This window comes from Podarcis vaucheri (assembly GCF_965113315.1).
Source record: "Podarcis vaucheri genome assembly, chromosome: 7".
NCBI lineage: Eukaryota > Metazoa > Chordata > Lepidosauria > Squamata > Lacertidae > Podarcis > Podarcis vaucheri.
This window is the reverse complement of record NC_138765.1, coordinates 88992140-89018134: the sequence shown is the minus strand read 5'-3', so window position 1 is coordinate 89018134 and position 25995 is coordinate 88992140. Positions and strand designations below refer to the sequence as shown.

General features: G+C 44.8%; 1 protein-coding gene across 1 annotated transcript in view; it reads right to left on the bottom strand.

Annotated features, from left to right (window-relative positions):
* WSCD2 (WSC domain containing 2) overlaps positions 1-18651 on the bottom strand; it is a 103077-nt gene extending 84426 nt beyond the window's left edge. The window contains exon 1 of the mRNA XM_082230143.1: positions 17925-18651. The gene's annotated coding sequence lies outside the window, so the exon portion shown is untranslated. The remainder of the gene's footprint in view (positions 1-17924) is intronic.
* Between the last annotated feature and the right edge of the window lie 7344 nt (positions 18652-25995).

The following is a 25995-nucleotide window of genomic DNA, read 5'->3' as shown; positions in this document are numbered from 1 at the left end:
TAAACCACTGGACCTCTTAGGCTTGCCAATCGGAAGGTCAGTGGCTCAAATCCCCACGACAGGGTGAGCTCCTGTCGCTCTGTCTCAGCTCCTGCCAACCTAGCAGTTTGAAAGCACACCAGTGCAAGTAGATAAATAGGTACTACTGCAGCGGGAAGGTAAACGGCATATCCATGCACTCTGGTTTCTGTCGCGGTGTCCCATTGTGCCAGAAGCGGTTTAGTCATGCTGGCCACATGACCTGGAAAGCTGTCTGTGGACAACCGCCGGCTCCCTCGGCTTGAAAGCAAGATGAGCGCCGCAGCCCCATATTCGCCTTTGACTGGACTTAACCATCCAGGAGTCCTTTACCTTTTCACCTTTAGTCAAACCCCCTGCAATGCAGTTAAAGAATCCCTGACTGATGGTCGTACAACCCTCTGTTTAATAAGCAGAAGCTGTGTAATAAGCTTCACCAGGTTCAGTGGATCTGATCTCAGATTTGCACTCAGGTTGATTTCTAATAAGATTGGCACCATGGACTCTTCTTTTGGGAATAGCTAAGGGGGAAGACGGGAACACGGGTGGCACTGTGGTCTAAACCATAGAGCCTAGGGCTTGCCAATCAGAAGGTCAGAGGTTTGAATCCCCACAACGGGGTGAACGCCCATTGCTCAGTCCCAGCTCCTGCCAACCTAGCAGTTCAAAAGCACGTCAAAGCGGAGGATATCTTGCATGTTCAATGGAGAGCAGATGAAGCCCGGATTCTACGTGTGTCCATCATCTCATTCCTGGAGCATCTCTCCTTGGTGGTGGAAACTATGGACCTGTTTGGGACTCCTGTGGCTTGATAAGATGGTTGCAACAGGAAGCTTCCCCATAGTCTTGGCTGGACTCTGGACTTGCCCATGGGCTACTGATGTCAGAGGAGGCACTGAACATGCCATCCTTAGAGCCAAGATATTGCTTTGTGTTCTGTAGCCAGCGGGGAACTCTTTGGTCTTGGATACTCTTGGACATTGATAGATTTTGGGTGCTGAGAAGCAGGCAAGTCTGGGACTGTATCGATGTAAGATAAAGTACATAGAATCTGGAGCTTTAATAAATTGTCCATTGTGCTTTAAAAAAAAAAAAAAGCACATCAAAGCGCAAGTAGATAAATAGGTACCACTCTGGTGGGAAGGTAAACGGCATTTCCGTGCACTGCTCTGGTTTGCCAGAAGCGGCTTCGTCATGCTGGCCACATGTCCTGGAAGCTGTCTGTGGACAAATGCCGGCTCCCTCAGCCAGTAATGCGAGATGAGCGCTGCAACCCGAGAGTCGGTCACGACTGGTACCTTTACCTTTTTACGGGGGCACTTTGAAATTGACCTCTAGACCACTGGACTTTTAACCAGAATCATGCAGAGTTTGAAAATATGAAAATGACGCTGACACAACAAAAACTACATTTCTAATATTCCAACTCTTTTGCTTAAAAAAGGGTGTGCGGTCCATCAACTATTGCACCCCTGAAGTACACCTAGTGGTGGGCATGTTGCTCAAGACATCCAATAAGCAGGGAGTTGAACCCATCACTAACTCATCTTGCTGGCCCCCAGCCTTGGACATTCAGAGTTACTGCCCTGAACAATTTAGTCATCACAGCTGAGAGGTGATTGACAAGGTGACCTCCCTGAAGGCACACAGAAACAGGCCTCTGGGAAGTCAAATCCCCGCAATTTGATGAACTTCAGGAAGGAAGGGATTAGGGAAGAGGAAGAAGTGCAGTTGGGTTCACATGTTAATGAACAAAAACGAGGGTGGCTCCGGGATTATTTTACACCCACCCCTTGCTCTTGAGCTTGTGATTCTGGGAATGGTGGACTGATGTTCGCCACCACTGCTGCAATTCTGCCATGTACAAAGTTAGCTTTTCTGCATTTTTAAGTACAGAGGTACCTTGGTTCTCAAACGCCTTGGTACTCAAACAATTTGGAACCCAAACACTGCACTGCAAAGTGTGTGTTCCGATTTGCGAATATTTTTCAGAAGCTGAGCGTGCTCCGTTTTGAGTGTTACGCCTCCAATTTGAGTGCCACACTTCCAGTTTGAGTGTTACGCTGAGGTCTGTCTGTTTTTGCTATTTAATTTGCATTTTTGTTTCTGCGACTTCTTTGTTGTTTTTGTGACTGTGTGGAACCCAGTTCAGCTATTGATTGATTGATTGACTGATTGACTGATTGACTGCAGTACATTGTTTATTGCTTTTATTTTATGGATCAATGATCTCGTTGGATAGTAAAATTCGTGTTAAATGGCTGTTTTAGAGGTTGTTTCATCCAATTTGCATTACTTTCTATGGGAAAGCGCACCTTGGTTTTGGAATGGACTTTTGGGAGGGATTAAGTTTGAGAACCAAGGTACCACTGTACAGTATTCCTCTCTGGGGTCAAAGGATGGAGCACTCTATGGGAGCACTCTATGGGAGTGCCATTGCTCTGTAGCTCTATTGACATTAGCTTGAATATGCGATTCTCCCCTTACGTAATATAATCGTTTGAACTTTGCTGCTTCATTTTGGTTTCACTGCCTGGGAAACTGATAAGAGGACGGGAATGAGAGACGGGAACTGTTTCAACCTGGAAACTGAGCGTTAACCCGAAGCCTTTCTTTTAGGAACCTTAGGTGCCGAAATCCCAAGGGAGCAGAAAATACTATTTATGTATGTGACCACGGCTGCGCAGATGTTATTGGCCCAGAGGTGGAAAGAAGATAAAGTCCCGACCAGAGAAGAATCGCAGATTAAGTTGAAAGATTATGCTGAAATGGCAAAAATGACCAGAAGAATCAGAAATCGGTGTTGTAACATCATCACCTCATTTCATGTTTTACACGTGCGCAATTTGTTGTTGTTTAGTTGTTTAGTCATGTCCGACTTCGTGACCCCATGGACCAGAGCACGCCAGGCACTCCTGTCTTCCACTGCCTCCCGCAGTTTGGTCAAACTCATGTTGCTAGCTTCGAGAACACTGTCCAACCATCTCCTCCTCTGTCGTCCCCTTCTCCTTGTGCCCTCCATCTTTCCCAACATCAGGGTCTTTTCCAGGGAGTCTCTTCTTCTCATGAGGTGGCCAAAGTCTTGGAGCCTCAGCTCACGATCTGTCCTTCCAGTGAGCACTCAGGGCTGATTTCCTTCAGAATGGAGAGGTTTGATCTTCTTGCAGTCCATGGGACTCTCAAGAGTCTCCTCCAGCACCAGAATTCAAAAGCATCAATTCTTCGGCGATCAGCCTTCTTTATGGTCCAGCTCTCACTTCCATACATCACTACTGGGAAAACCATAGCTTTAACTATATGGACCTTTGTTGGCAAGGTGATGTCTCTGCTTTTTAAGATGCTGTCTAGGTTTGTCATTGCTTTTCTCCCAAGGAGGAACGTGTAGCTACGCTCCAAAGAATTAGAGAGCTGGAGCTCTTCTTGGAAGCAACAGAGCACACCATCCCCACCAAGGAGGAGACAGGGGACTCCCCTGAGAAGGAGGATAGTTCACCAACACAGGAGCCAGATATATGGAGTAACGTGACTCAAAGAAGTAGGAGGCCCAGGGTTCACTCTGATGGTTTAGAAATACACAATCGCTTTGAGGTCCTCTCCCCTAGCATGGAAGACGAAGAGCGGACTCCATTTGAGGATCTCTCCCTCATTACAGTCGATAAGGTATATGAAGACGAGCAGCAAAGTCAGTCCTCAGGGAATGTGCAGGCGACCTTGGAACGGACAGCTCACGGAAGAACCCCAACCAAACCCAAGAGGAGGCGTGTAGTGGTGATAGGGGATTCCCTACTGAGGGGAACAGAAGCAGTGATCTGTGGGCCTGACAAGATGTCTCGGGAAGTGTGCTGTCTCCCCGGGGCTAAGATCCAAGATGTAACTGAACGACTGCAAGGAATCATAAAACCCACTGACAAATACCCCTTCCTCTTGGTTCATGTGGGAACCAATGACACTGCAAGCAATAGCCTCCAGAAGATCAAAAGAGACTACGAGGCTCTCGGCAGGAAATTGAAGCAACTCAATGCACAAATTGTCATCTCGTCTGTCCTCCCAGTTGAACGACGTGGCCCAGGGAGAGAGGGGAAAATAGTGGAAGTGAACAGCTGGCTTCGCAAATGGTGTAAACAGGAACGGTTTGGATTCTTAGATCACAGACTGCAGTTTCTTGAAGATGGACTTCTGGCAAGTGATGGGCTGCACCTCACAACGGTTGGGAGAAATGTTTTTGCCAAAAATCTCAGAAACCTCATCAGGAGGGCTTTAAACTGACTAATGTGGGGGAGGGAGACAGTGCTCCTGAAGGTAGGAGTCTATCAATTAATGAAGATGATCATCCAAATGTCATAGACCAAATGGAGCAAACAGCACGCGGACCTAGTGGTGGGAGGAAAAAATCCTTAAATAAGAGACACGGAATGATCAACGGACTTCAATGTCTGTACACTAATGCGCAAAGCATGGGAAATAAACAAGATGAGCTTGAGCTCTTGGTACAGCAAACTAAATATGACATAATAGGCATCACTGAAACCTGGTGGGATAAGTCCCACGATTGGAATGTAATAATGGGGGGATACAATCTATTTCAGAGAAACAGTCCAGACAAGAAAGGAGGAGGAGTAGCGTTATATGTCAGGGATGTGTATACCTGTGAAGAGATCCAAGATTTAGAACCTCAAAGCCAAAGTGAGAGCATTTGGGTCAAAATTAAGGGAGAGAAGAATAACAGAGACCTCATTGTGGGAGTATACTATAGATCCCCAAGCCAAACGGAGGACATAGATGATGCCTTCCTGGAACAGATGGCCAAGCATGCAAAAGGAAGGGAGATAGTAGTAATGGGGGACTTCAATTACCCGGATATTTGTTGGACGTCAAACTCAGCCAAGAGCATAAGGTCAAACAGATTCCTCACTGGCCTTGCAGACAACTTCATTGTCCAGAAAGTGGGAGAAGCAACAAGAGGAACAGCCATTTTAGATCTGGTCCTAACCAATGTTGATGACCTGGTTAGTGGGGTAGATGTGGAAGGATCATTAGGCGCGAGTGATCATGCTCTTCTGAAGTTTACTATACAGCGGAAAGGAGCAGCCAAGCATACTAGGACTCAATTTCTTGACTTTAAGAAAGCCGACTTCATAAAACTTAAGGAAGTGCTGGGTGAGATCCCATGGACAGCAATACTAAAAGGAAAGGGAGTTCATGATGGCTGGGAGTTTGTTAAGAGGGAGATAGTAAAAGCACAACGTCAGGCAATACCAATGAGACGGAAACATGGAAGGTGCCTAAAGAAGCCAGGGTGGCTATCTAAAGAACTTTTAACTGAGTTAAGATTTTAAAAGGATGTGTACAAAAAATGGAAAAGGGGGGAAACCACCAAAGAGGAATTCAAACAAATAGCCAGCACGTGTAGACACAAAGTCAGAAAGGCTAAAGCACAGAATGAACTCAGGCTTGCTAGAGAGGTTAAAAAAAACAAAAAATGCTTTTATGGGTATGTTCGTAGCAAAAGGAAGAACAAAGAAACAGTGGGGTCACTCAGAGGAGAAGATGGTGAAATGCAAACAGGGGACACAGAAAGGGCTGAACTCCTCAATGCCTTCTTTGCCTCAGTCTTCTCCGATAAAGAAAACAATGCCCGACCTGAAGAATTTGGAGCAAATGATTCAGCAAAGGAAACACAGCCCAGAATAACTAAGGAGATAGTACAAGAATATTTGGCTAGTTTAGATGTATTCAAGTCTCCAGGGCCAGATGAACTGCATCCAAGAGTATTAAAAGAACTGGCAGATGTGATCTCAGAACCACTGGCAGTCATCTTTGAGAATTCCTGGAGAACAGGCGAAGTCCCGGCAGACTGGAGGAGGGCAAATGTTGTCCCTATTTTCAAAAAGGGGAAAAGAGAGGACCCAAATAATTACCGCCCAGTCAGTCTGACATCAATAGCAGGGAAGATTCTGGAGCAGATCATTAAGCAAACAGTCTGTGAGCACCTAGAAAGGAATGCTGTGATCACCAATAGTCAGCATGGATTTCTGAAAAATAAGTCATGTCAGACTAACCTGATCTCGTTTTTTGACAGAATTACAAGCCTGGTAGATGAAGGGAACGCAGTGGATGTAGCCTACCTTGATTTCAGCAAGGCATTTGACAAGGTGCCCCATGATATTCTTGTAAAGAAGCTGGTAAAATGTGGTCTTGACTATGCTACCACTCAGTGGATTTGTAACTGGCTGACTGACCGAACCCAAAGGGTGCTCATCAATGGTTCCTCTTCATCCTGGAGAAGAGTGACTAGTGGGGTGCCACAGGGTTCTGTCTTGGGCCTGGTCTTATTCAACATCTTTATTAACGACTTGGATGATGGACTCAAGGGCATCCTGATCAAATTTGCAGATGACACCAAACTGGGAGGGGTGGCTAACACCCCAGAGGACAGGAGCACACTTCAAAACGACCTTGACAGATTAGAGAACTGGGCAAAAACAAACAGGATGAATTTTAACAGGGAGAAATGTAAAGTATTGCACTTGGGCAAAAAAAATGAGAGGCACAAATACAAGATGGGTGACACCTGGCTTGAGAGCAGTACATGTGAAAAGGATCTAGGAGTCTTGGTTGACCACAAACTTGACATGAGCCAACAGTGTGACGCCGCAGCTAAAAAAGCCAATGCAATTCTGGGCTGCATCAATAGGAGTATAGCATCTAGATCAAGGGAAGTAATAGTGCCACTGTATTCTGCTCTGGTCAGACCACACCTGGAGTACTGTGTCCAGTTCTGGGCACCACAATTCAAGAAGGACACTGACAAACTGGAACGTGTCCAGAGGAGGGCAACCAAAATGGTCAAAGGTCTGGAAACGATGCCTTATGAGGAACGGCTAAGGGAGCTGGGCATGTTTAGCCTGGAGAAGAGGAGGTTAAGGGGTGATATGATAGCCATGTTCAAATATATAAAAGGATGTCACATAGAGGAGGGAGAAAGGTTGTTTTCTGCTGCTCCAGAGAAGCGGACACGGAGCAATGGATCCAAACTACAAGAAAGAAGATTCCACCTAAACATTAGGAAGAACTTCCTGACAGTAAGAGCTGTTCGACAGTGGAATTTGCTGCCAAGGAGTGTGGTGGAGTCTCCTACTTTGGAGGTCTTTAAGCAGAGGCTTGACAACCATATGTCAGGAGTGCTCTGATGGTGTTTCCTGCTTGGCAGGGGGTTGGACTCGATGGCCCTTGTGGTCTCTTCCAACTCTATGATTCTATGATTCTATGATTCTAAGAAGAGCAATAAGCACTAGCAATTCCTGCTGATTAAGGTCCGATTCCCACTGTCTTCTGTTACGTTGTGTTAGTGTGTATGTTGGGAACCTGTGTTACGTGGAGCCATTTGCACCATGTAGCAACTTACGTTCTAGCTTTGAGCTGTATCTTTTTGATTCACATATTAGCTGTATTTCTGCCCCAATGGGGGGCAGAAACTTGCAAAATCATCAGTTCCATAAAGTAGCAGGCTATCATATTCTATTAGAAGCACACTCAAGGATTTACATTATCACATTTATTGTGGCCCTTTGGGCCACCACTACATTGGGTAAACCAAAATTTTAATAAGAAATGGGGAAAATTTATAATTAATCTTAAAAACCATTGTAAACAGCTGAAACCATGAAGTAGGATTGGAATAACACTTGTAGCTTAATGGTAAATTTTGGACATAATGGAGATGTAAAAGATTTGGATGATCATATAAGATGCAGGAGGAAACGATTACAGTAGGACCCACAAAGGAAGTCCAGGAGATTCCTTGAAATCTTGTTTTTATTTGTATGTTGGATATGTGATTGTAAAACTTTAATCTGAAAAACCAAATAAATACATTTATACACTGTATTAAAAAAGGAAACTGAGCGTTGTGCATGCCAGTCTACACTGTAGGAAATTTAGGAACTCGTTCCCAGTGCGTGAGTCCATTGCATTGTGCCATTTTGTGTGTTAGTTCCTAAGGGGCGGGGGCGTGTTCATGAGGATGTTTCTTTAAATTGGAGAAAAAAGCAAATTGCTGCAGAAATGTGGAAAACTGAATTGAGGATTAGAACAACAAGAAGCTGAGAGAGAAATTGAGGCATCTTTCCATCCCTCGTTCAGAGCCAGCCAATTACCGGTGGCTCCTGACGAACTTGCCCAGTTAATCTGACTTGGTATAAAGTAGGAGATAAGTCCTGCTCATCATTGCCACAATGTTCTGCCTTTAGACTCCCGCAAAGGTCAAGCCAGAGTTGTGCTGACAAGCGATTAATTCCCCCTCCTCCCCACCACAGCCAACGAGGCTCTCGCCGTTGAAGGAGACTGATTCAAGCTCGCCTCTAAAAAGTGCAGGATCGCCTTGGGCGGACACACCAGCTTCTTCTCTGGCTCCAGAGACTTCAGATTAAGTATGCTCCTATGATGGTGTCAGCCAAGGGGTGGAAAGGCACCTTATTATCTTCTGTTTGCAATATAATTCTTACAAACACGAACATACCAGAAACTGCAAGCATTTTTACAGAGGAGCCAAACTGTTTTGGCTGTGCCACCATCGATATTTGCAGGGCAGGGACTGATGCATTTCTGTCAAAGAGCAGACACACACTATCTTTTCTTTTCTTTTTAACATGATTTTTATTAAGTTTTCCATATTTCATTACATTTCCATATCAAAAAACAAAAGTCTATAACAAGACCTTGCTTAAATAAAGCATCAGCCTCCTTATCTCTCTCTAACTGACTTCCACACAACTTTACCAATTTCTCACATTTCTATATCCACTTTTTTACCTTGTATCAATCTTTTAACATTCACCTTCTTCTATGTAAATCAGCTCCTTGTTTTCCCATTACCAAACATTTCAACTCAAACCTACAAACGTTTTCAACTGTTTACAATTTTCTTTTCTTAAAGGTAAAGGGACCCCTGACCATTAGGTCCAGGTGTGGCCGACTCTGGGGTTGTGGTGCTCATCTCGCTTTATTGGCCGAGGAAGCCGGCGTACAGCTTCCGGGTCATGTGGCCAGCAGGACTAAGCTGCTTCTGGCAAACCAGAGCAGCGCATGGAAACGCCATTTACCTTCCTGCCCGAGTGGTACCTATTTATCTACTTGCACTTTGATGTGCTTTCGAACTGCTAGGTTGGCAGGAGCAGGGACCGAGCAACGTCCTAGGCAAGTCCTAGGCTCTGTGGTTTAACCCACAGTGCCACCCGCATCCCCTTTCATAGAAAGTATAAATTTGCTCCAGTCCTTTTGAAAAAGTTCATCACGCCGATTCCGGATCTTCCCCGTTAGCTTTGCCAACTCCACGTATTCAACCATCTTTACCTGCCAATCTGCCAATGTAGGAAGTTCATTGACACACTATCAATTTTAGAGTTGGAAGGGACACTGAGGGTCATCCAGTCCACCCCCTGTTGTGCAGGAATTACACCTACGATATCCCCGATGGATGGCCATCCACTCTCTGATTAAAAACCTCCAATGAAGGAGAGCCCACCACCTTCCAGGCTAGTCCTTTCCCATGTCAAACAGGTCTCACTCTCAGAAAACGCTACCTAAAGTTTAGTTTGAATCTCCTTTCTTGTCATTTGAAGCCATTGGTTCGGGTCCTAAAGCAGCAACAAAACAAACTGGCTCCATCTTCCACGTGGCAACCCTTCTGATATTTGAAGATGCCTCTCCTATCGCCTCTCAGTCTACTCTTCTCTCTCTTTTTTTTTTAAAAAAAGATATTTATTAAAGTTTCAACATATTACAAAAATAAGAGAAAAAAGAGAGAAGGGGGAAAAAGAAAAAAAAGAAAATGAAAATACAGGGTAAAAACAGTTAAAAACAGATCAGTTTTTCCATATCTTGTCCTTCATTTGCTTGTTTCCCTGACCTCCTCACACCTCCCTTTTTTGTATTCCAGTTCAATTAGTTAATTCAGCAAATCCTTTCCCTCTTTGATTTTATCTTAATCTTTTATCTTAATATATTATGACTTTAGATTATCACCTGTTTACAATCCATTTTTACATATTCCTTTATAACATTGCTGCTAAAAACCACTTAACTTCAATCCAACATCATTCTAACATTCATTAATTTTACAATATTTCTGTAGATAGTCTTTAAATTTCTTCCAATCTTCTTCCACCGACTCTTCTGCCTGGTCTCGGATTCTGCCAGTCATTTCCACCAGTTCCATATAATCCATCACCTTCATCTGCCATTCTTCCAGAGTGGGTAAATTTTGTGTCTTCCAATACTTTGCAATAAGTATTCTTGCTGCTGTTGTAGCATACATAAAGAAAGTTCTATCCTTCTTTAACACCAATTGGCCAACCATGCCCAGAAGAAAGGCCTCTGGTTTCTTCAGGAAGGTATATTTGAATACCTTTTTCATTTCATTATAAATCATCTCCCAGAAAGCCTTAATCCTTGGGCACGTCCACCAAAGGTGAAAGAATGTACCTTCAGTTTCTTTACATTTCCAACATTTATTATCGGGCAAATGATAGATTTTTGCAAGCTTGACTGGTGTCATGTACCACCTGTATATCATTTTCATAATATTCTCTCTTAAGGCATTACATGCCGTAAACTTCATACCTGTGGTCCATAACTGTTCCCAGTCAGCCATCATTATGTTACGTCCAACATCTTGTGCCCATTTAATCATAGCAGATTTCACCGTTTCATCCTGAGTATTCTACTCTTCTCAGGGCAAAACATCCCCAACTCCCTCAACCGTTCCTTGTAAGAGACTGAAGGAAACGGAGTTGTCATACTGGAACCTAATGAAATTTATTGGCAGTAGGTCCAGAACAGGGGACGCGGGTGGCACTGTGGTCTAAACCACAGGGCCTAGGGGTGAGCTCCCGTTGCTCAGTCCCAGCTCCTGCCAACCTAGCAGTTTGAAAGCACGTCAAAGTACAAGTAGATAAATAGGTACCGCTACGGTGGGAAGGTAAACGGCGTTTCAGTGCACTGCTCTGGTTTGCCAGAAGCGGCTTAGTCATGCTGGCCACATGACCCGGAAGCTGTATGTCGGCTCCCTCGGCCAATAAAGCGAGATGAGTGCTGCAACCCCAGAGTCGTCCACGACTGGACCTAACGTTCACCTTTCGGTCCAGAATAAACAAAAGGAAGATGTTTATCTGGGCATTGGTTTTATCAACCACTGCTCCTCCCAAAGGAGGCTGAGGTGTTCTATGGCAAAGATAAAACAACAAAGCCCACCAGTAAATAAAATACATGCAAAAACTTTAAAAATAATCCATAAAATATCAGAATAACTAGAAACACAGAAACACATGCTTTTGTTAGGCATTGGAAAACTGTGGCTGCCTGTCTTGCACTCAGAAGAAACTTGGTTCAATCCTTGCATCTCTGGCTGTGGGTTGGAATACCCTCAGCACTGAAAATTTGCCAGGCAGCACATCCTGTAGAATTCTATCCATTATATATCTGTGTAATCAGAATGCATTTCAGGAACTGAAAAGTCGAATTGAAAAATACGACCTTCGAGCCGTCTGGCCCAAAAAGCGCAACTCGGCATTCCTTTTTCCGGACTGTAACCCTGGTTTCGGTGACAGCAGCCATGAAATTAAAAGACGCCTGCTTCTTGGGAGAAAAGCAATGACAAACCTAGACAGCATCTTAAAAAGCAGAGACATCACCTTGCCATCAAAGGTCCGTATAGTTCAAGCTATGGTTTTCCCAGTAGTGATGTATGGAAGTGAGAGCTGGACCATAAAGAAGGCTGATCGCCGAAGAATTGATGCTTTTGAATTCTGGTGCTGGAGGAGACTCTTGAGAGTCCCATGGACTGCAAGAAGATCAAACCTCTCCATTCTGAAGGAAATCAGCCCTGAGTGCTCACTGGAAGAACAGATCCTGAAGCTGAGGCTCCAATACTTTGGCCACCTCATGAGAAGAGAAGACTCCCTGGGAAAGACCCTGATGTTGGGAAAGATGGAGGGCACAAGGAGGACGACAGAGGATGAGATGGTTGGACAGTGTTCTCGAAGCTACCAACATGAGTTTGACCAAACTGCGGGAGGCAGTGGAAGACAGGAGTGCCTGGCGTGCTCTGGTCCAGGGGGTCACGAAGAGTCGGACACGACTAAACGACTAAACAACAAAACCCTGGTTTCAGGAGCCATTTGGTGTCTAGCTCATATACCTGAGTTTCTAACAGGTTTTCAGTTTCAGTCTGCTGAAAACCCATTTGGCGTTTGTTCCAATTCAGCAGTCAACAGCTGGTTTTCCCAGGGGACAAGTGGAAGGGTGGACAAGGCCTCAGTAAGAGGCAGCTTCCTGTATTCCTATGAAGCCGTAAAGGCCTAGCTAAACAAAAACACCTTCAACTTTAAATGCAAGGATAGATAGATACCGTTTTTGGGGAAGGGCATGCAAGTGTTGAAAGTGTCCCTGAACCACCATAAAGGTAAAACATTATCTAGAATGTATGATTTGTTGCTTGAATGGTACACAAAAGGATGGTGATTGTTTTCATATGTGGTGGACTTGTGACAAGGTGAAGAAAATTTGGGAGTTAATCTATAACGAGCTTAAAAAGATATTTAAGTACACCTTTCCCAAAAGACCGGAGGCTTCCTTGCTCGGTCTAATGGGAAGGGAGGTTAAAACAAAAGATCAGAATTTGTTTATGTATGCCACAGCCGCCGCAAGAACTCTACTGGCCCGGAAATGAAAAACACGAGATATACCAACCATCAAGGAGTGGCAGGTGAAGATGACAGATTTTGCGTAACTTGCCAAATTGACAGGAAGGATCCGGGATCATGAGGACCAGAGACACAAGAATAATTGGAGTAAATGTATTGAGTATTTAAAGGAGAACTGCAAAAGTTTAAAGACACTAGCAGGACTGCAATAATACCTTCAATGTAAAATAGTAGAGATATAAGAATAAAATGATGTATGGAAGTGAGAGCTGGACCATAAAGAAGGCTGATCGCCGAAGAATTGAGGCTTTTGAATTCTGGTGCTGGAGGAGACTCTTGAGAGTCCCATGGACTGCAAGAAGATCAAACCTATCCATTCTTAAGGAAATTAGCCCTGAGTGCTCACTGGAAGGACAGGTCCTGAAGCTGAGGCTCCAATACTTTGGCCACCTCATGAGAAGAGAAGACTCCCTGGAAAAGACCTTGATGTTGGGAAAGATGGAGGGCACAAGGAGAAGGGGACGACAGAGGACAAGATGGTGGGACAGTGTTCTCGAAGCTACCAGCATGAGTTTGACCAAACTGCAGGAGGCAGTGGAAGACAGGAGTGCCTGGCGTGCTCTGGTCCAAGGGGTCATGAAGAGTTGGGCACAACTAAACAACAAGAATAAAATATGTGATAAGATTGTGATAATTATACCAACTGAGGGGAGGGAGGGAAGTCAGGACTTGGCAGAGTCAAAGGGGATATATTGTGATTGTATGGACTGTTGGAAAAAGAATATTTAAAGAAAACAATAAAAAATTATATTTTTTAAAAAAAGAAAGTGTCCCTGAACCACGAGTCCTAGGCTGAACCACAAACAAAGACCCCTGCCCCCTGCTAATCGCAGGTTCATTCGGCCAGTGTTGTATTTTAATGCCCACAGCAAAAGTCAAGCTGAACTTTTCACATCCACAGTTCCAGCTGAATGGAGGAGCACTTTCCAAAAGGCTGAGTGAGCAAATGACGAGAGGAAAAGGGCAATGCAATCATGTGACCCATTAGAGGATCTTTCCAGCCGATGACGATGGATGCACTTTCAAAAATTAACTAGGTGGGGGTGAGAGAAGCCAGGCACCCCAGCGCGGTAGCACATCTGCCCGTTCCAGATATGCAGAACCTGCCATTCCATCTGGAGACTGACATGTGCCACACGTGGATTATTCAATCTGGAAATTGGAATGCATCAAGAAATTACAATCCAAACACGTTAACTCCAAACTGGCTGGGTGCTCTACAAGGTCCCTGAAGAGGTGGGACATTTTCCAGGACGTTTTTCCAGAATCAAAGAATTTAAAGCCTTGGGAGGTCAGCCCCTTTCAAATCCCAAAGGCTTTCAGACCCCGGCAAGTGGCCGTCTGCTTAAATGCCTCCAGTAAGGAGATGCCGCCGCCTCCCATTTCCTAAACAACCTGTAGCATTAGGAAATTTAAGGAATAAAAAATATTCTGATAAAAGAAATTACTTCTTCATGCAGTGCACAGTTGAGCTATGGTGAAGGCCACTAGCCCAGATGGCTTTAAAAGACAAATTCATAGAGGATCAGGCTACCAACAGCTTCTATGATGGCTAGGATCTGCATCCATGGTCCTTCTGAATTCCACTTGCTGGAAACCAAAGGAGTGTGCTTCTGCACTTTGGTCTTGCTTTCGGGCTCCCCACTGAGGCATCTGGTTGGCCAATGTGAGAACAGGGTGCTGGATCCAGCAGTACTCTTAAAAGGTAAAGGGACCCCTGACCATTAGGTCCAGTCGTGGCAGACTCTGGGGTTGCAGCGCTCATCTCGCTTTATTGGCCGAGGGAGCCGGCGTACAGTTTCCGGGTCATGTGGCCAGCATGACTAAGCCACTTCTGGCGAACCAGAGCAGCGCACGGAAATGCCGTTTAGCTTCCCGCCGGAGCGGTACCTATTTATCTACTTGCACTTTGACGTGCTTTCGAACTGCTAGGTGGGCAGGAGAAGGGACCGAGCAACGGGAGCTCACCCCGTCGCGGGGATTCAAACTGCTGACCTTCTGATCGGCAAGTCCTAGGCTCTGTGGTTTAAGCCACAGCGCTACTCTTAAGTTGCTCCTAATTTGAAGCCAAAATTGGCTTCCCTACAATTTGCCACTCAATGGTTCCAGCTTTGCCACTCTAGGGCCACAGAGAGCAAGCCTGTTCCATCTTTTGCGTGGCCAGCAGCCCTGCAGCTACCTGGTGATGAAGACTCCTTTTCATCTTCTCCTATGCAAATTTGGGCTAACTAGCAAACAGCAGTACCCTGGTACTCATTCCCCACATGCAGTTTTGTAACGCCAGTTCCCTGGAGAAATGCATGTGTGATGGAAGCACAGAGGAAAACATCCCCATCGCTCCCCAACACTCCTGCTTTCTGGTGAAGGGGCTTCGCAAATTCTGCACTGTGTTGCAAAAACAAGTCATGGGCGTGTTGCTGAGAAACTGGCTTGCCGTTTGCTCCTCTGTAGCCCTGTTTGCCTTAAGAACATTGGAAGAGCCTGTTGGATCAGACCAATGGCCCACACAGTCCAACATCCCATTCTCACAGTGGACAACCTGTAGCCATCGATAGCCCCCTCCTCCATATAGGTGACAACTCCCTGGGGCCTTGGGTGCCCAAGCACCCACACAATTCCCCATTAAGGGGCTGGGTACCCACAAATTTCAGGGCCAGGGCCATGCACGCTGCATTGGACCCACAGCCCTGGGCACTCACAGTTGCAGGGCCAAGTTGGCACTCCTGCTCCTCCATGAATTGGCCCAATCCTCTTTTAAAACCATCCATTCATTGCTGCCTCCTGTGGGAATGAGTTCCACAGCTCAACTGAGTGCTTCATGATTTATTGTTCTTTAATCAATCTGATTGGCGGCATCAGATCCTAAGAATTTGATGGGCATCCAGGTCCAGGGCTCAGCTTTGGGTGACTTTACATTGCTTTAAAAGAACCCAGGCCCCGTGGGTTTGGGTTGGTTTGAAAGCTTGGTTTGAAAGAAATAAAGGGCTTGTTGCCCATTTGGGTACATTGCATACCCATTAATAACTAGGGCACACAGACAGTGAGCTTTGGTGTGGCCTGGTTATTGATGGGAGACAATGAAAGCTAATTCACTGAAGGCATGACAGGATGGGGCAATATAAAGCTAAAGGGACCCCTGACCATTAGGTCCAGTCGTGACCGACTCTGGGGTTGCGGCGCTCATCTCGCTTTATTGGCCAAGGGAGCCGGCGTACAGCTTCCGGGTCATGTGGCCAGCATGACTAAGCCGCTTCTGGTGAACCAGAACAGTGCATGGAAATGCCATTTACCTTCCCGCCGGAGCGGTACCTATTTATCTACTTGCACTTTGAGGTGCTTTCGAACTGCTAGGTTGGCAGGAGCAGGGACCGAGCAACGGGAGCTCACCCCGTTGCAGGGATTCGAACCACCAACCTTCTAATCAGCAAGTCCTAGGCTCTGCAGTTTAACCCACAGTGCCACCCACGTCCCGTTCACTGAAGGCATGACAGGATGGGGCAATATACCTCATTATAAATTGAGGACCGATCAGAATTTATTGATACATCCAGTCCCTCCCCTCTGCCCATTCCTGCTTTATCCTCGCACAGATTCCTCCATTCGCACACACAAGTGACCTTGTGTCATGTAGCATGGCTGGCTTACAGGAGCTACGCATCCTACAGTTTCCTTTCCTTTCTGCAGTGTCCCTCATCCCCTGCTTGCTCTTGTTGAAATTGAATGAATGGGGGGGGGGAATTGCCGCACTCAAATCAACAAGGGCAGCCCATTCTTGGCCTCCTGAGTGTGTCTCTTGCAGGGTTCTTTTTTTCTAAAGGGACACACTCCAAAGAATGGTCACACACAGACTAGAAAATGTGCCCTGGAGAACTCTCTCTCTCTTTCTGGGAGAAGACAGCAATGCCAGGATACCAGGCACATGACCACCTTTTCACAGCTATGGGCAAAATTCACTGTTGTAATGCACTGCAAGAAAAGACAAGCTCTCTGCTCCAGTCAAACCAGTTGTTCTTCTGTGCCCACAACCCACGCAAGATGTGGTCTGGTCCACCTTTTTCCTTCATCCCTCAATATCCCCAGTCCTACGTCTTAAGATGATCAGGTTTTTCAGTCATGCCCACTCACCATATAACTTTGATACATCTCTCCGGGAACAAACACAGCCTCTTAATTTTTATTTTATTTTTTTTAAAAAAAAATTGTTTCCAATGTTTAATTTTCCATTAATTCAGCTGTACTCTACCCATCCCTATTCCACACACAGAAACACACATGTTAATCAGCCCCGAATATCTAGACCATCTTTGGTTTGTTCCACACCCGACATCACAAACAGCTCCATCACACCCATAAACATGCCTTCCAATGTTCGGGGGGGGGGGTTTGGAGATGTGTCTCTGACCACCACCACCCCAACTCTGAGACCAAGAAGTTGTTTATAAGGTCATTAAAGGGTGATTCATCTTCGTCAAGTTGCCTTGAGTTCATCTCGCGCATAGCACCGCGCATTTGAGAAATGTCTTAATAGACCCGAGTGCCAACAGAATCCCAAAAGTTAACCTGAAAGACTGACTCGTACCCCCATCTGTACAAAGTCTAAACTGGTACTATGGACCTTTTCCCCCTAGGACCAGAAACCCTTTCCCCAACCCCTTGCAGCAGAAATCAGCATGAGCACCGAGTCGTCTGCAAAAGGTTTTATCTGCTACCTTTTCCAGAAAAGGATGCTCTGTCATTCCAGATGCCCATCATTCCACCTGAGGTTTAAAAAGCCTTTGGGAGGTCCGGGGGGGGGTTGCAATGACACCTGACAGCCTTACGGCAACCTGCCACCTCCCACACCTTTCCCATCTTGGTCTTTCGGAGGGACTTGCAGGAAGCTCCACCGACTCCTAGAGAGAATTTCCTACAAAAAGTGTCACAAGCCCACAAGCCCCTTTTGCTTGCCAGGGAAAGGAGAAGAGCAGGTAAAATGAGGTCGCTTCTAAACCATCAGAACTAGCCAGAGAGTGAAACTTTTGCCCATCAAACCTCTGGCCCGCAACCTTTTTCCTCTGTCTCTGCACGCATCTCAAGGGCCAAAGGTCCCCGAGTCTTCACTCTGCCGGCAACACACTGATGTCCACCCGCCTTGGCCCATCTTACCTGAACACCGACGCCTTCATGGGGTCCTCAAGAGGAGGAACATCCATCTTCTCGCCAACTCTGGGCTTTCTGCTGAGGAGGCAGCAGTTGCCTGGCTCCCTTGACGGCTAGCATGGAGAAGCTCAGACCACCGAACCTTCGAATCCAAGTTCTGCCGGCCCAGAATCTCCTCTTTTTTTGCCTTTCACACCCAGATCACAGGGACACCTTCTCGGTCGGCCGGATGCATTTGGCCGGAGCACCGGAGACAGCCACCCTGCTGCCAGATTCGCTTCTGGAAAGATGGTCACGCTGAAAAGACCAGTCACTGCAGAGTTCCCCGGAGCCGCACACTGGCTTCTCTCAGCTGCTCCGCACCCAGAGATCCCTCCTTGCCAGAAAAGATGGTCTTCATCACCGCTGCTGGCTCACCAGCCCAGGAAAGGAGGGTTGGGATGCCCTCCTGCCTCTGGGGATGCTTCCAGCTCTCAGATGCAGAGCCTAACTGCTGCGAGGTGATTTGCTGGGCTCCCTTATTTAACATCTCTATCTGGCAGCCTCTCTCATTTCTTCTCCCTCCCTCCCTCTCTCTTGCTGCTGCTGCTGCTGCCACCACCGTCTTTGCCAGAGCCACAGAGCTGCAATCTATTTGCAGGCCTCTAGCACTGCCTACTGCTTAACTCCTTAACTGCCATCTTTCTCGCGCTCCCTTGCAGGCAGCGGCTGGCTGGCTCCATGCAACGGGCAGATAACATTTCTCACTGGCCTGGTTCACGCCGAGAGGCTCCTGATACCCACAAACGGGCTCAAATTGCAAAAGAGGAGACCCCGTTATCTCCCTTGGCTCAAGTGTGCCGAGCCTAAACAGCAGGTTAAATGGGAGCAAAGAAGGAGGCTTTATGAAGGCAGACAGAATAGACTTTCTTGTTTGCGTGTCAAGGTAACTATGGCTGACATTGGGGTTTTGCTTGTTTTTTTCTTCTCAAGGCAAGTCTCTACCCTTAGGAGGCTACAGTCTAAATTTTGAGGATCAGAGAAAAAGGGAGGTGAGTTAAGATGGGAAGGTGGTGTGCAAAAGAAGATATCCAGGCTTTGTTTTGGTCATGGTCATTTTTATCTGATTTTTAAAAATTAAAACTTGTAACAAAAGCAATTAAAAATCCATATAAAGAGATCGCTCTGAATCTTAAGACTTCCTTTCCATCCCCTCCATGGGTCCTAATGACAATATTTACAACTGCATATCAATCCGTTATCCACATTTTTAATCTGTCTAAATGGTCCATAGTCAAAATAAAAAAATTCCTTCCAGTAGCACCTTAAAGACCAACTAAGTTAGTTCTTGGTATGAGCTTTCGTGTGCATGCACACTTCTTCAGATACACTGAAACAGAAGTTGCCAGATCCTTCTATATAGTGAGAAGGTGGGGAGGGGTATTACTCAGAAGGGTGGTGGGAATGGGAGATTGGCAGATAGCTGAGATGAGCCTGGTGACGACTCTTAACGACTGTAATAGGTCTTACAGGAAAAGGCAAGGGGTGAGAAGGTGAGAAATGGCTTAGTCATGTATAATGGGATAAGAATCCAATGTCTCTGTTCAGACCAGGTCTCTCCATGGTTTTAAGTTTGGTCCATAGTTTTTGTTACCTTACAAGTGAGATTAAAACCCTGCTAATGTTTTCATCTGCTTACAATGGTCTCCTAAATAAATTATAATTTCCCCCCATTCTTTTATAAAGTTCTTGTCCTCTTGGTTCCTGAGCTTTCCAGTTATTTTGCCCTTTCAGCATAGTCCATCAACTTGCCTTGCCATTCTTCCTTGGTCGGGATTGTTTCTTCTTTCCATCTCTGGGCTAATAACATCCGTGCCACTGTTGTCGCATACAGGAAAAGTCTTTTCTTTGGAATCTCGGTACCTATAATTCCTAATAAAAAAGCTTTTTGTTTTTTTGAACATTTTTTTCATTTCATTATGTATCATTTCCCAGAAAGTTTTTGTTACCTTACACATCCACCACATATGATAAAGGGTACCTTCTTTTTCTTTACATCTCCAGCAGGTCTTTGTGCTTCTTCTATACATTTTTGCTAACTTAAAGGTAAAGGGACCCCTGGCCATTAGGTCCAGTCGTGGCCGACTCTGGGGTTGCGGCGCTCATCTCGCTTTATTGGCCGAGGGAGCCGGCGTACAGCTTGCGGGTCATGTGGCCAGCATGACTAAGCCGCTTCTGGCAAACCAGAGCAGTGCATGGAAACGCTGCTTACCTTCCCGCCGGAGTGGTACCTATTTATCTACTTGCACTTTGATGAGCTTTCGAACTGCTGGGTTGGCAGGAGCAGGGACCGAGCAACAGGAGCGCACCCCGCCGCGGGGATTCGAACCGCCGACCTGACGATCGGCAAGTCCTAGGCGCTGAGGTTTTACCCACAGTGCCACCCGCGTCCCCAACTGCACTATTACCAGTTACTAAATGCTACCACATGAATATAGGCCCGTCAACAAATGCAGCAATACATGCACATGCGTTAGCTGAGACACAGATGAACGCCTCCCACGTGTCTCTGCAAATCCGGCAGTTCCCATTATCGCATCCAGGGGTGATTCACCCTACATTCCAGTCACGACCTTGTATATGTGCAACCTGAAAACCCCTTACGGACAAGGGGTCTTCATTTGGAAAGTGGCATTGTGGGAAATGTTAACTGCCCCTGCCATGGGGTGGGCAGATCTGTCATTTTGGTTTTTCCTCAGTTTCTCATATTTCCAATCTTAATTTTGAATCTCCATAGCTCTGCGATTTTTTAAAAGTCCTGATGAAAATTAATCAGCAACTTTCTCCTAAAGTACATGTTCTTTTTTAAGAATTTTTTTTATTGATTTTAACATATAAATTATAAAATGTACCACAAAACTTATCACTTATGCAATCTTTTTAGACTTCCATCAGCACCTCTGATGATCCACCGTTTAAACCACTTCTTATACATTTCTTAACTTTATATTGCCTTTACATCTCTTAACAAATCATCCTCCCCCTTCTCCAATTTTGCAATACTTCTAATAATACTCCTCACAAAACTTCTTGCAAACCTACAAACGTCTGATCTTCACAAATACTTTTCAAATAGTCCGTAAATTTACTCCAGTCTTCTGTGAATTTCTGGTCCCGCCGGTTTCGAATCCTTCCTGTTAGTTTATCTAGTTCTGCATAGTCCATTAACTTCATTCTCCATTCTTCAATCGTCGGTAATTCTTCTTGCTTCCATTTTTGGGCCGGTAATATTCTTGCTGCTGTTATTGCATATAAAAAGAGCTTACATTCCTTTCTATTTATATCACTCCCCACATAAAGTACATGTTCTTATGCCATTTTATTTAATATGCATTTTTGCAAAGGGATTTTCCATGATCTAGTGAATTTGAAAATTTTATTTTCACCAATACATGCATTTTATGAACACCTGAGTAGAGGTGGCAACCATTTCCCTTGAAATTTCTGTCCCTGGCCCTGACACATGTGGGCGGAGCATGCCCTGACCCATTATGCCCCGTTCTGCCTTCTTCAGGGTCCAAAAAAACCCACGCAGGGGTCCCAACTTGAATAAAATATTGGGACACCCAGGAAAACCCCGCCCCACATAACTAATCACATGACACAGTGCATGCACACCAGTTGACTGGTAAAGCCCATGAACTTCAAATATTTTATTGGAGAGTGGAGACCCTTCAGAGTTGGCTCCTATGGACCTGCACATTGGTGATTGCGCATCAACTGGCTGTGGGTGGCGCTGTGGGTTAAACTGCAGAGCCTAGGACTTGCTGATTAGAAGGTTGGCGGTTCGAATCCCCATGACGGTGTGAGCTCCCGTTGCTCGGTCCCTGCTCCTGCCAACCTAGCAGTTCGAAAGCACGTCAAAGTGCAAGTAGATAAATAGGTACCACTCCCTCAACCATTAAAGCGAGATGAGCGCCGCAACCCCAGAGTCGGCCATGACTGGACCTAATGGTCAGGGGTCCCTTTACCTTTACCTTTTATGGCTATGCCTAAAAAGGTTGCCACCTGTATCTGATAGGCGCATCTGATAGGTATGTGACTGCGCATGTGCGCATCACGCCGAACCCAAAAGTTACTTGAAAACTTCATAAAAAGGGGCGGAATGAGGGGCAGGGGCAGAAGGGGTTGTTTGCAAGCTTTTTCAATTGTGTTTCAAATATACGCTATTTCATTTAAATGCACGTTGCCTCAGAACGTATCTCCCGTGTGAATGGGGAGTTGCTGCCTGTATGTGATTTTATTTGACAGGAGAACTACTATGCAAAATTCAGAGAAGTGTCGATTTTGGAGATTGGCTGTGTTTTGCTTTACATTTTGTTTTGGAAAGCGCAGATTAGGTCGGTTTGCATTTAAACATGAACTGAATTGAATTCCGTTTGCTCCTGGTCACACACAAACACAGTCCATTGCTATCCATTTAAATGTAAATATATATAAAAACAACCCACAACCAAATCAAATGTCATCCAGTTAGGTTTTGTTTGGGTTTTGTTTTCTAAGAAAGAAAAAGAAAGAGTGAAGGTTGGGGTGGGGGGCAATAGCAAAGGTAAAGGGAGCATTAGGTCCGGTCGTGGCCAACTCTGGGGTTGCGGTGCTCATCTCGCTTTCTTGGCCGAGGGAGCCGGTGTACAGCTTCCGGGTCATGTGGCCAGCATGACTAAGCCGCTTCTGTCAAACCAGAGCAGCGCACGGAAACGCCGTTTACCTTCCCGCCAGAGCGGTACCTATTTATCTACTTGCACTTTGACGTGCTTTCGAACTGCTAGGTTGGCAGGAGCAGGGACCGAGCAACAGGAGCTCACCCTGTCAGCAAGTCCTAGGCTCTGTGGTTTAACCCACAGCGCCACCCGTGTCCCTGGGGGGCAATAGTTTGTTTATATATACTGTACTTCTTGTGCCTTTTGGTCAAAAGTGAGCTTCAGCAAAAGTGACTTCTGTAGAGCAGAGAAACAAAAGCCGCCTGAGCTGTTTCTGGACGTATGACTTTCATGCTGAAACAACACTCGCTAATCATCATTATTTTGCTGCCCAGTCTGTTTTCTCGTTGATACATTTTCTACTTTTGCCACACACCTGGATCTGCTGCCCTTGATTCACAATAACACAGAGGAGGTGATCAAAGGGAATGCTGATCCAGGAATCCATGGATCCTACAAGTTCAGAAAATATGCAGAATTTTGTCCATGGCGTATCGAATTCAGCCTCCTGAGAATCTCAGCTTCTCTGACTGTGTGTTTTCAGGAGGCAAGGAGCTAGTCCTCATGGCTGGTGCCAGTTACAATCTCCAAAGCCTCTTTTTACACACTGGGATTGTAACGCTGACACATTCGCTAAATTGCAAAGGGGTGGGAGCCTTGAATCACCTGGAGTTTGTTTTTTTTTTTTATAATAATTTTTATTACATTTTTTACAGAAATAACAAAAAGATCAAAAAGTAAGAAGAAAAAAAAAAGACCAGAAAAAAAGGAAAAAGAAAAACACGACCATTTCGATAACTCATTTCAAATTTCCATTGGACTTCCCCCATCCCTCGCAGAATGCATTTCTTAACAATAAATTTATCAGCAAATTATATCCTTATTTCATATGTTTCTTTCTATTTTCAATTACAGTTTAAATTTAAATCTCTTGATCAATATATACTCTGAGCAATATACCATAATATCGTTTTTACCCATTTAAACCTTAATTCTTTCATAAATCTTGTCAAATTTCATAAATAATTAAGTTTTGTTACTGGGGCTAGATTCCCAATCACACGACATCTTATGTTTCATATAACTTATAATACTTTTGCAAATAGTCTTTAAATTTTTTCCAGTCCTCCTCCATTGCTTCTTCTCCCAAGTCTCGAATCCTTGCAGTCATCTCGGCTAATTCCATGTAGTTCATCAGTTGCGTGTGCCAGTCCTCCAGTGTGGGCAAATCTTGGGTCTTCCAATGCTTAGCGATAAGAATTCTTGCTGCTGTTGTAGCGTACATAAAAAAAGTTCTATCCTTTTTAGACACCTTCTGGCCGACAATGCCCAGAAGGAAGGCCTCTGGTTTCTTGGGAAAAGTGTACTTAAACACCTTTTTTAACTCATTATAGATCATTTCCCAGAAGGCCTTCAGTCTTGGGCAGGTCCACCAGAGGTGAAAGAATGTTCCCTCAGCTTCCTTGCATTTCCAACATTTGTTATCGGACAAATGGTAAATCTTAGCTAGCTTAACCGGGGTCATGTACCACCTGTATACCATTTTCATAATGTTTTCTTTCAAAGCATTACATGCAGTAAACTTCATACCGGTGGTCCATAACCTTTCCCAGTCATCAGACATAATATTATAACCAATGTCCTGAGCCCATTTTATCATTGCTGATTTAACTGTCTCATCTTGAGTGTTCCATTTAAGCAGCAAGTTATACATTCTCGATAATAACTTGGTCTTTGGTTCAAGCAACTCTGTCTCAAGTTTCGATTTTTCCACCTGGAAACCTGTTTTTTTGTCTAGCTTAAAAACCTCATTAATTTGGGCATAATGCAGCCAATTTTGCACCTTATCCTTTAGTTTTTCAAAGCTCTGCAATCTCCAGTTACCTTCAATATTTTCTATTATTTCCCAATATTTCGGCCAATAAGCCTCCATATTGGTTGTTTTCCGAGCTTTGGCCTCTATTGGTGAGATCCACCTCGGAGTTTTGCTTTCCAATAAGTCTTTGTATTTTTTCCAGACCATATATATTGCTTTTCTGACAATATGGTTTTTAAACATTCCATATGATTTACCCTTGTCATACCACAAATACGCATGCCAACCTAACGAATTGTTGAAGCCTTCCAGATCTAGGACATCAGTGTTTTCTAATAGAATCCAATCTTTCATCCAGCAGAAGGCTGCCGCTTCATAGTATAGCCTTAGGTCCGGCAGGGCAAACCCCCCTCTCTCTTTTGCATCAGTTAATATCTTAAACTTTATTCGGGGCTTTTTGCCCTGCCAGACAAACCTAGAAATGTCCTTCTGCCACTTTCCAAAGCATTCCACTCTGTCCACAATCTGCAAGGCTTGAAACAAAAACAACATCTTTGGCAAAACGTTCATCTTTATAGCTGCAATTCGGCCTAACAAGGATAATTTCAGTCTTGACCAAATTTCTAAATCTTTTTTAACTTCTAACCAACATTTCTCATAATTATCTTTAAATAGATTCAAATTCTTGGAAGACAGATTGACCCCCAGGTATTTCACTTTCTTAACAATATTTAGTTCTGTCTCTTTCTGAAACCCTTCTGTTTCCATGGCCGTCAAGTTTTTCCCTAAGACTTTAGTTTTTTGCTTGTTCAACTTAAAACCCGCCACCCGACCAAATTTCTGGATCAGTTCTAAAACTCTTTTTGTACTGGGTTCTGGCTCCTGTAGTGTTAAAACCAGGTCATCTGCAAATGCTTTCAGTTTATATTGTTTCGCTCCGACCCGTATTCCTTGTACCTGCCGATCCTCCCTTATCATGTTCAGCAAAACCTCCAGGACTGAAATAAACAATAAGGGGGATAGGGGGCACCCCTGTCGTGTTCCTTTTTCAATATGAAGTTCTTCTGTCACCACATTGTTCACTATCAACTTAGCTTTTTGTTCTGAATAGATTGCTTCTATTCCATTCTCAAACCCCCTTCCCACTCCCATCCCTTCCAAATTTTTCTTCATAAATTTCCAGGAAATGTTATCAAAGGCCTTCTCCGCATCAATAAAGATCAATACTGCTTTGGTGTTAATATTTGTTTGTAAAAGTTCCAAGATATCAATAATGTTCCTGGTATTGTCAAACAAATGTCTGCCTGGGAGAAAGCCGGCCTGGTCTTTATGGATTATCTCATTTAATACTTTTTTAAATCTGTTGGCCAGAATATCCGCAAATATTTTATAATCCACATTTAGGAGTGAGATGGGACGGTAGTTCTTGAGTTGAGTCTTTTCAGTTTCCACTTTAGGTATCAATGTGATGAATGCTTCTTTCCACGTATCTGGTGCCTTCCCTCCCCCCATAATCTGGTTA